Source organism: Leptonychotes weddellii, unplaced genomic scaffold, assembly GCF_054177405.1.
Source record: "Leptonychotes weddellii isolate Sample4059 unplaced genomic scaffold, ASM5417740v2 HiC_scaffold_4608, whole genome shotgun sequence".
NCBI lineage: Eukaryota > Metazoa > Chordata > Mammalia > Carnivora > Phocidae > Leptonychotes > Leptonychotes weddellii.
In genome coordinates, this window is record NW_028013060.1 from 1 (window position 1) to 11,609 (window position 11,609).

An 11,609-nucleotide genomic window follows, 5' to 3' on the forward strand; every position below is an offset into this window, starting at 1 on the left:
GGATGGGGTTAGGATAATGGGACAATACACAGCGAAGATTTTACGGAGAGAACCGTGGGGAGCTGTGAACGTTGGTGAGCGTAAGAGCCGGCTCACACCTCAAGCCCCGTGAATGTGCTTTTTTTTTCTGGAATCTTAGATTTGAGAATGAGTTTTACTTGGTATTTGTGTACGTACACCTCAACTTCTCGATCTTAAACTCGGTGAACACATTCTGTGGTTATTCATGAGCTCGTCATGCAGGAGAGGGTTAACTCAGCAGGCCTGGGGTGCTCAAACCTTGCACACTCCAAAGAAAGTCCTGTCTTCAGGACTGGCCCTTGGAGCAGGGCTGGAGACAACCTTTGAGCCCGTGGGATATTCTGCTGATCGGAGTGTTTTTCCACACTGTATCAGTTTGACAAGATAGTTTATGCCAACAATGCGATTTGGCTGAATGCCTGTATTTGTGGGCCTGTGGTCTTGGCCACGTTCTATCTATCAGTCTGACTTCTGGGTGCTAAAGGCTGAGTAGCTAATGTAAATCATGTGGGGGCTCCATGCCTATGTGATTGAGTCACAGTAAGCCCCCTGGACACCAAACCTCAATTATCTAGTTGGCAATAGTTGGTCTTGCTGTCACCCATCACTGCTGGGAGAATTCAGTGCATCCGGGTGCAACTCTCTTGGGATGGGACACCTGGAAGCTGGCCCCCGGTTTCTCCTGGACTTTGCCCCACGTGCGTTTTCCCCTGATGATACCCACCTGTATCCTTTCACCGTAATAAGTTGTGACCACAAGCATAGCAACTCTTCTGAGTCTTGTGTGTCCTTCCTTTGGCTCATCAAGCTTGAGGGTGGTCTTGGGGACCCTCCACCCAATGTCATACCAATGAACCATCTCACAGTCAGACTCAAGGAGGGGAAGCTGCGCCATGTCCCTTGAGCCCAGCCACCCAATCCTTGCCCAGGGGTCTGCAGAGACCCTCCTTGCCCGCACTCGAGCTCACCTTTCCCACAACTTGTGGAGCATTCTGTGGTCCCCAGCTGCTTCCAGTTGTGGTCCCGGCTTCGCCGCGGGGGCTGCGGGCCTGCCGGCACCACGTTGTCTGGTCGATGGGAAGAAAATCCATCCGGATGCCTGACTGGGAAGGTCTGTGCCGATTCCGAGGTGAATACTTCGGGGGCCCCACCGTGCACATCTTCCTTCTCCTCGGTCTCTTCTTTCTCTTCTCCCTCCTCCTGGCTCCTCCCGTCTGTTCCCAGCTGGCCATTGAAGGGCTCCCCTAGGAGAGGCAGGTGCACACACACAGAAGTAAGACTGGTCTGGACCCGGAGTCCTCCCGAGGACATCCCTTGGACATTAGAAATTACATAGCATGAGGTCATTTCCAATCCATAGCACATGTATTTTAAACACGCAGATACCAGTTTCCCTAATATTCAAAACATTGTTAAAAATGAGTAAGAAAAAGATGAGTGTCTCAGTAGGAAAAGCAGGCAAGGGCCAGGAAGAGGCGAGTCACATAAAAGGAAATACTTTAAACAGCCCAAAGTCACACAAAAAGGCCCAACTTCACTCATAATGAAACAACTACATGTGAAAACAAAAACAACCACCACAACTTTATTAGCCTCACAATAAAGCGGAGGAACTTTGGAGACCCCTAAATCCCTAAACCCCTCATTGAAGATACAGGAAAACAGGGGAGGAGGAGCCTGCTGATAGACACAAAGTTTTGGAGGGCAATTTGGCCATATCTACCCAAGTTTGTTTTATTTATTTATTTATTGAATTTTTATTTTATTCAAATTCAATTAATTAATATATAGTGTATTATTAGTTTCAGAGGTAGAGGTCAGTGATTCATCAGGTGCATAGAACACCCGGTGCTCATTACATCACGTGCCCTCCTTAATACCCGTCACCCAGTTACCCCATCCCCTCCACCCTCCTCCCCTCCAGCAACCCTCTACCCAAGTTTTAAATGCACATACCCCTTGACCTAGGGATTCAGTTTCTAGGACATTTATCGTACAAATATCCCCATTCTTTTACACAAAGCTGTATGTACAAGCATGGCTCCTAAAGTGTGTTTTGAAATAGCCAAATAGTAGAGTGAACTTAAATGTCCACCAGGGTACCGGTTAAAATACGTCATGCTACAACCACGAACGGATGCTATGTTATTTTTTTTCTTTTAAAGAATGAAGCAAAATGTATGTTGTGACACGGAGATATGACTGATGCATTGTTTGATGAAAGAAAAAAGCACAGCAGGATTCATTTTGTATATGCATCCACACAGGTGTGGCAGGACCCCTTACGAGAGATTAAATTTGTGTTCTGCCCTTGTGTCTGTCCCACGTCTCCCAGGCCAAGTGGCCAAGCCCTTAGGTTTTCTGGACTCGGATTTTTGCAGGGAAGTAAAAGCTGCTGGACGTCAACAGCTCTTCTTTCTCACAGTGAAAGCCTGAGTTCTCAGTAAGGATAACAAGGCCCAGATACTGGGGCCAGCCAATGGGAAGAGAAGGAGGAGGAAAGAGGAGGGAAAAGTGGAGAGCCTTTTGAGAGAGGGAGAGATGTTTTCAGGGCAAGGAGAGGCCGAAGTCAGAAGGCCAGAGTTTCTTGAGCACCATAGACCTTACCTGTACCAGACAGGGATCTTTACTCATACTGGCGGGGTGTGTGGAGAGCCTCTGTATTTACTGAGATAGAGTTTTCTACAAGTGTCAAGGAAATCTGAAGTTGAGGCAAGATCTAAGTTAGACTTCTGGAAAAAACTGGCATGCGATGTTCCCTGTACACTTAGACTGCAGACAAAGGTTCAAATTGCTTATAAGCATGTTTCTACATGCACATGAAAGGGCTGGGTGGAATCCCTTCAAATCATGAAGAGATATTCCCTCTTGGAATGGGATTGGGGGATGAGGTTGGGACATATTGTTGTTGTTGTTGTTGTTTTTTTAAGTAGGCTTTATTCTTTTTTTTTTTTTAGAGCAGTTTTAGGTTCACAGCTCAATTAAGTGGCAAGTACAGAGTTTCCATACCTCCTCTGGCCCCACATAATGCACTTACCGCCCTTATCAACGTCCCGCACCAGAGTGGTACATCTCTTACCATCTGTGAACCTGCATCAACACATCATTATCACCCAAAGCCCATAGTTTTCATTAGGGTTCATTTTGGTGGTGTACATTCCATGGATCTTGACAAAAGTAGAATACCATGTATCCATCATTACACTATCATCAAGAATAGTTTCACTGCCCTAAAAATCCTCTCTGTCTGCCTATTCACCCCTCACTCTCCCTTAACCCCTGGCAACCACTGATCTGTTTACTGTCTCCAAAGTTGTGCCATTTCCACAATATCATATAGTTGGAATCATACAGTATGGAGACTTTTCAGATGGGCTTCTTTCACTTAATAATGCACATTTAAGTTTCCTCCATGTTTTTCCATGGCTAGGTAGCTCATTTCTTTTTGTGCTGAGTAATATTCCACTAGCTGAATGTACCTCAGTTTATCCATCCATTCACTGAACGAAGGACATCTTGGTTGCTTCCAATTCTGGGCAATTATGGAGCACGTGCATCTTTATATATTTTTATTTTGATTGAATATTGTTCAAGCATATACTAGTTTGATACAAAACAAGGAGGCAAATTCCAGAGTTACTGTAGAATCCAGTTAAAATTTAGGACTTTCCCCACCCTGTACCACTTACAACACTTCATGGCTTAAAATATTAAATACAATTTAAATCAACAGAATCAAGACTAGGATACTGATGTAAGTGAGACTAAAATATTACCAGACAAGAACATTTAAAAATCTTTTGTACACCTTGCATGCACTGGGCACTACACTGAGATGGACACCTCATATTCAATCTCCTCCACTGCCTGACCCCTTCAAGAAAAACCTTCGAGTGTAGGGTTTTTCTCTTCACTATTTTGTAGACTGGAAACATGCTCAGAGAAGTTTCTGACTTGCCTGAAGGTGCACAGCAAGAAAGAGGCAGAGCTGGACTCAAGTTCATGGAGGGTAAAGCCTACTACAGAATGCCCCTCCTCATTAACTTTTTACAACTGACTCCTTCTGGGCCCGCCCTGTCCCAGGTAGCCAGTTCCATACTACCCATTAGCTGAGACCCATCAGGCTTGTTATCAATCATCATCACCCTGTAGGATTTCAAATAGTCTGTCCAATTGTCCTTATCCATCAGCATCAGATTTCAGGAACCTCAATATTCTGCCATCTGAGCTTCGTTTCTCAGACTGTGGATCGTTCCTGCAAATGGCTCGAACATTGTGTCCGGCTGAGTGTGCTGACTTGCAGTTTAGACAATATGCGCAGCCCACGTGCCCGGTACACACCCTGCTGTCTCCAAGGAGCCAGGTTGTTCTTCCCTGACCTGTGACAGTCAGATAACTCGGTTATCCATTTGGCGGGCCAGGCCTCACATCTGTGCCCTCACTTCCTGGGACAGATGTCAGAGCAGGTAACCCTAAGCGATATAACAGACAGCAGACTAAGGTCACTGTGGGACCGGGGCAATAAGTCCATCTCTTTGAGCTTCCATTTCCTACTTTTTAAAATGAGGCCAAAAACAGCCCCTTGCTCTGAGCACTGTCGTGATAATTTGATGAGTTCATCTATGTGAAGGGCTCAGCAATGTCTGGCACACAGCAAGGACTCCGTGCATGTGAGTGATATTATCATTGATATTTATGTAGGCCTTCCTGTTCAAAAGATGGAAAAAACAGTCTCCATTTGGGTGGTGGGTTCCATTATCATTTGGTAAAGAAATATCTGCAGAGCCGGAGGGCTGCCTGCTGTATCTATCAGCAGAGCCCATAGGAAAGAGGTAGATAATTAGGCGTGAACTCATTATTCTTTTCTTTCAAGTCAGGAGAAGCAAAAGGGGACCAAGAGAAAAGGCATGAGGTGGACAGAATAATGGCCCTCTGAAGGTGTCTGCCTCCTAATCCCTGGAACTGTAAGTATGGTACCTTGTATGGCAAAAGGGACTTTGCAGATGTGATGAAGTTAAAGATTTGGGGATGGAGAATGGTCCTGGATTGTCTGGCTGGGCCCAGAGATGTGATGATGGAAGAAGGGGGTCGGAGTCCGAGATCTGAAAGTGCTACTCAGTTAGCACTGAAGATGCAAAAAGAGGCCAGGAAGAAAGCAGTGCAGGAGGCCTCTTGAAGTGAAAAGGGCAGGGCGACAGAACCTTTTAGAGCCTCCAAGGGGAGCATGGCCTGCCGACACCTTGATTCCAGCCCAGCAAAACCCATTTTGGACTTCCGGAACTCCTGAACTGTAGGATAGCAAATGTGTGTTGTTTTAAGCCACCATGTTTGAGGTAATTTGTTATATGGCAGGCAGCTCTAGGAAACTAGTATCAGGTATCTCAAAATGTTGAACTGGAAAGACAGACTCAGGATGTTCACCTCATTTCTGAATCAAGTGAATGAGACCCTCTTATCAGCAAAGGCTCAGACAAATGGTGAAGCATCCTCTGATGTCAAAGGCATGTCCGTGGGTTTTCTCTCTGTTGACTGAGAGACACAAGGGAGATGCACAAGAAGAGACAGAGGGCTTTAAAAAGAAACAATGGGCGGGGGGGAGGGGCTGCTTGGCAGGAGAACAAGAGATTTTACCTGGTCTCCTGTGAGGAGGCACCTGTGGGCTGATGGCGTTGGTCCCCATGATGACGTACTCATAGTGGACTCCTGGGTTGGGCTGCTGGTGTATCATCTGACAACACAGACGTCAATGTCACTGCATCGGGACACACTCACATCCCTTTCCTGCTGGCCCAAGGTCCCCTGGTATACATGGCACTATCTATAAACGAGTGGGTTGATTCAGATCTAATCGTATTAGTGAACCTGTGACAGATTAAAGGAAAGCTCTTCCCAGATGGGTTTTTTGCTTTTGAAGAATGAAGGACTTAGAAGAAAACTAGTCTGAAAGTCAAGATTTTATACATTCCAAATAGGAAGATGGGAGCAATGGTAGTAGAACCTTTCTGTTGGCTCTCAACCATCTCACACCATGGTTTAGATTGTGCTTGGTTCTCTCAAAATGGCCAAGCCATGTGTATGTGCCAGGGGAACTCATTTGAACACTAGGGGGCGAGATAGAGTCACGCCAAGAAGAGCCAACCCTCTTGGGCAGAGCCAGGCTGTGATCCTGTATGTTCCTTCAAAGAACCCTTCCTGGCCATGAAGCTGGCTCAGGAAAGGTCTGCCCCACCCTCTCCCTCGTCCACTTTCCGGGTCTCATCCCCTCTCAACCATGGAAAGCTCCAGAACCACAAAGACATGGGGTCAGGACAACCGGTGTCAGGGAAGTAAGTGTCCCTGGTTCCTATTCTCTCAGGAACCAATGACAAAAGCAGGATATCAAGCAGGAAACTGCAGAAGGCCATGGAAGTCAAGAATTAAACATCCTCTGGGACAGAATGCACAACATAAATCAGCACGGCTTTGCAGAATAAATCCCTCCCTACTGGCTTCGGAACACACAGTCCTTTGTGCCCATGGCCTTGCTGGTGAGAAGGAGCAGAAGGGGAATCTGCAGTGTGAATATGAACCAGGCAAGAAGGAGACACTGTCCCGTTCTGATATTTCTGTCTCTACTGCTTTCTAAAGGGGTTCTCCTGTTGACCAGCTGTATAACCTAGAGCAAGTCCCATGGTCTCACAGTTTTAGATTTCCTCATCTGGAGGAGGAGCTTAGAATCACAGCTGTCTCTTAGATCCTTTAAAAGCACAAGCGTCTCCCAGTCACCCCTGCACAGTGGGTCCTGCTGGTTCATGAGAGTGTCTGTTCTGTCCACCATCATCCCTTTACCAGCTCTCTCCAGGGGAAATGGGGCCTCCATTCTACAAACCACCCGAGGGAAGGCAGACATGAGAACCACTGAGCTCCTGACACCCAGGAACCATGGTGGTGAATACAGAACCCCAAGGGATGAAGGGGTGTGGCCCTGGTTCCACTGTTTACCCCCAATTCCCTCATTTCTCTTTTCACATATTCTGACTGTGGGTCTGAGGCCAGAAACCCCCCTCGCCTCTCTTACGCCTTTTCTGCATGAGCATTCTGCCAGTGCAAACCTTGTCTCGTTTATGAAGTTATTGTTGGCCACCACATCCTAGACCACCCACAGTGGGCCCTTAAAGACCGGGGTTTTTACCCCTGATGCCATTTGAAATTTACCTGAAGTCCAACAACCAACTGGACAGTCTTAAAAAAAATATTCAAAATTAACTATAACAAGGCTTCTTTTATAGTTTCTAGTCTATGAGCCACCAGGCCCAACAGGAATGAACATGTAATTATATAATTGGAGAACTAATATTTATAAAATTCTAACACAGCAAACTAGCATGTAGATTTGCATGGCTTTGGAGATGGTAAGAGAAGGCAGATCCGTGGGTGAGGTCGTCTTTGTCAAAACCTGATTTCGAGCTTTTATTTCTTGTCACTTTTTTTTTTTTTTAATTTCCTGATCTTTTTAAGAAGACTGGATCTTAGTGCTTTCTTTAAAAAATAAGGACCATTTTAAACTCTGGGGCGACTTCATAATTTAGTTTCTTGTAAAATAAATCCCACATTTTGTCTTCTGCCAGGCAAGGAACCTGTAGTAAACCTCTATATTGTTACTCAGAGCTTTATTGTATCATCTGGAGTACTCTGGAGCTCTTGTTTCTTCATTCGCTTTAGTAGAATTTGAAGAGGGCTGGGAACTTGAACAGTCGTGTCTTGCTTTAGGGCATTTGCTTTCTTTTGCCATAAAAAGAAAACATGCCAAATTAGCATTAGGAGAAAAGTGCCTGGAGGGGAGCCAATGCTCATGAAATAAAGGATATGTTTTGCCTCTGATTTGGTTCAACAAGTGAAAATGGTTATAGGGGGTCAATAAACTCTGAGGGTAATAAGCATCTGGTAAAGTTTAAGGTTTCTGTGAGCTAGGTACATTCAGAAGTGAGTGGCAAAAATGAACGCCAAGCACCTCGGCACCTCCAAAGGCTCAGCTCGAATGGTTTTATTGAGCACAGGCAACAATTTGTTGCTTATTTGTGCTAAGTGTGGTCCTTGGAAGAAACATAAGATGCAAAATCCCAACAGTCCAGAAACATCCAAACTCACATAGACATCCAAGATCTCATTCGTGGGGCCTTCAGCCAAAAAGGATTCTCCAGCGGTGCTCGAAATCTCATTTGGACGCTTGTAGGTGAACATGGTCCCTCCGCCCTCGTATTTTCCAGGCCGGTCAATTGCCCAGTTCCCGTTGATGATGGAGCGGCCAGAACGACTTCGCAAAGCTGTCAAGAACAACAACAACAAAAAGAACAATAAGACAATTCCTTGAGTAAGCCCACGGGGTGCACAAGAAAGTGAACTGGCTTATTCTAAATTCATCAAAGTGTTTCCTGAGGATCCACTATGAAGATCTACTATGGAGAAGATCCACTATGTGCCAGGCACTGAGCTCAGCCCTGAGGGGGTGAGGCATCTAGGGCTCGACCACTTTCTTCAACCAGCTCAATCCCTTCCACCACTTGGACTTAGTAGAGAAAGGAGGAGTGGGAGTGGTTGGGAGAGAAGGGGAAGGAGAGGGGAAGGAGAAAGAAGAAGAAGAGGAAAGGAGAGAAAGGGGAACTGTGTCATATCCCATTATCTAGGTGAGAGGTTGCACATGGGCAGCCTGGGAGCTGATTTTGGCCCACAGATAAGCTTAGTTTGGCCTTCATGGTGTTTTGTTTTGTTTTTAAATAATTAAACCCAAACTCAATTTGGGTTCTCTAGCTTCTAGCTTGTCATGTAAAACAAGAAGACATGTTAGCATTGGCTCGACATCCCCTCACCGCAGCAACCAGCTGGAGCTGAGGAGGACCGCCCCGTTAGATGGGGTCTGTGTGCTCTGGTTTGCCCCAACCCCACCGCTCCTTAGGACTCCCCGACACTGAGGCTAAGTTTCAGTTTATTGCCCATTCATTTATGACTATGGATTATTTATTCCATCTATGATCATGCTGGCATTGTTATTTGTCTCACAGAATAGAAATTTTCTTATAATTCTTTCTACTGGTAGGTCTACTAAAAGTGACAAAGCTAAAGATAGGTCTAAGTGGGTCCCATGATTTTCTCCTACCTGATCACCTTCATTAATTTGTATGACCTTCCTGACTTCTGTGGGCTTTTGAGGCTAGATGCTCCCACATACACAGTCAAAATTGATCCTCATGACACTGCTAAGCAGGTGTCCCCAACTCTCAGAGCATGGTTCAGGGATGAGAGGGAACTTGTTCAAGTTCAAGAAGATGAGAAGCGATAGAACGGTATCCACACTTAGGAGGGAGGTAAGAAAGGAGAAGAGGGGCAAGGAACAAAGTGTTCAGTTAATGAGAGAAGAAAGGACAGCATGTGAGAGCTGACTTTCTTCCTTTAGGCATTTGGCACCTTTGAACCCCCAAGCCAATGGTGGATTGAGTTTAAAAGACATCCAGTGTTAAGTGTCATATACATAGTGGGCCTGTGATGGTCACTGGCTCTTTGCAACTTCACTTGCACAGAATTACTAAATTTAATTTTGTACAATGTATTATGGAAAAATTTATATATAAACCAAAGCAGTGAGAACAGTATAATAAACCTCTGTGTATACATCAGCTTCAGTAATTATGAACTCATGGCTTATCCTGTCTCACTCTGCAAATCCCAGACCCCATTTATCCTTACATTTTTCAGGAGGTGTCTCTAAAATATAAGGAACCTTTGTTTCTTAAACCCATTTTCAGCAGCATTTCTACAGTGGGCCTCCGGGGGCCGGCAGAGTCAGAGCTGCTCCACGGGGTGGAAAAGCTTCCTATTTAGAGCAGGGGACCCCACAGACTCCATCCCTGGCTGGCTGGTTGCCATGGCCACTGGGAGACCACAGCTGTGGAGCACTGAATACCAAATTATAAAATCAATTCAGCTTGAGTGATAAAGAAGGTCAAGAGTAGAGACTGAGGAAGAGTAGGTTTGGGGCCGTTTTCTCTCAAAAATCACACTTGAGGGGCGCCTGGGTGGCTCAGTTGGTTAAGCAACTGCCTTCGGCTCAGGTCATGATCCTGGAGTCCCGGGATCGAGTCCCGCATCGGGCTCCCTGCTCGGCAGGGAGTCTGCTTCTCCCTCTGATCCTCCCCCTCTCATGCTCTGTCTCCCATTCTCTCTCTCAGATAAAAAAAAAAAAAAAAAAAAAAAATCTTTAAAAAAAAAAAATCACACTTGAGAGTGGTCCATATGGTCTCCAATTCCTCACTTCCCATTCATTTCTCAACCAGCTCCAACCTGATTCCTGCCCCCACTAGTCCATTGAAACAATTCAAATTAATGTCACCAAGCCCTCCATGTTGCTAAATCCAACGGGCATCTTCCAGGCCTTCCCTTGCTAGACGTCTCAGTAGAATTTGGCACTACTGACCACTCCATCCTAATTGAAACATTCTTTCTTTGGTTTCTGAGACACCACAGTCAGCTTGCTGTCCTCCTGCTCTCGGGATGCTCAACCATTCTTCTTTTCTGTGTCATCTTTCTCTACTTGGCTACCGAGTATTAGCATTCCTTGAGGATGAAGATTTGGGTGCTGTACTTTCTTGGGCAAGTTCATCTATGCCATGGTTTTAATTACTGTATTCTGCTGGCTTCCAAATTTCTGTTTCCAATCCAGAGTTCTCCTCTGGTTCCAGACTTCTTTATCTGATGGCTTACTTGACAGTTTCACTCAGATGTCTAAGACTGAACTCACCCTTGACCTCTTCCAGTGTCTCCTATGTTAGTAAGTGGTACCACCACCTACTTCATCAGAAATGGAGGAATTATCCTTGACCCCTCCCCCTTCCTTATCCCCTATATCCAATCCAATCATCAAATTTTATTTGACCTCCTCTATATTTCTTGAACCCATCAACTTCTCTCCACGTCCACTGCCATAATCTAGGGCAAGACCACCACCAGGTCTCATCTGGACTAACTCGAAAACCGTCTAATTGATCTAGCTATTTCCCTTCTTTGCAGCCAGAGTAATGTCTTCAGAATGCAGGTTTGACCATCAGCTGTGGCTCAACACCCTTTAATGGCTTCCTATTTCTGTAAGAGAAGAAACCCCAATCCTTAATAGGTTGGGGCCCGCAGCCCCATCGTGCACCACACTTGTCTGCGCTCTGCTCCCTGGCCACCTTTTAGCTCATCTAATACATCATGTTCCCTCCACAATCCATTCTTTTCTTCCAGAAGCGTTTCTCTGAACCTGGAATCATATTTGTTCTTTAGATGTCAGCTCTTTCGGGGAGTCTTTCCCAACCCCCAGTTCAGGCCTTCTCTTTTTTATGTGCTTAAGGGATGCAAAAGCCTCTCCTCCAAGGCATTTTTTTTTTATTCTTATGTTAATCCCCATACATTACATCATTAGTTCTAGATGAAGTGTTCCATGATTCATTGTTTGTGCATAACACCCAGTGCTCCATGCAGAACGTGCCCTCCTCAATACCCACCACCAGGCCAACCCATCCTCCCACCCCTCTCCCCTCTAGAACCCTCAGTTTGTTTTTCAGAGTCCATCGTCT

General features: G+C 45.6%; 1 long non-coding RNA gene across 1 annotated transcript; it reads right to left on the reverse strand.

Moving 5' to 3' along the window:
- Positions 1-970: 970 nt before the first annotated feature.
- Positions 971-8,343, reverse strand: LOC145719464 (uncharacterized). Its single transcript, XR_014142399.1, has 3 exons — positions 8,149-8,343; positions 5,653-5,749; positions 971-1,265 (listed from the first exon to the last, which is right to left on the reverse strand). It is a non-coding gene; the product is annotated as an uncharacterized LOC145719464 (long non-coding RNA).
- Positions 8,344-11,609: the final 3,266 nt, after the last annotated feature.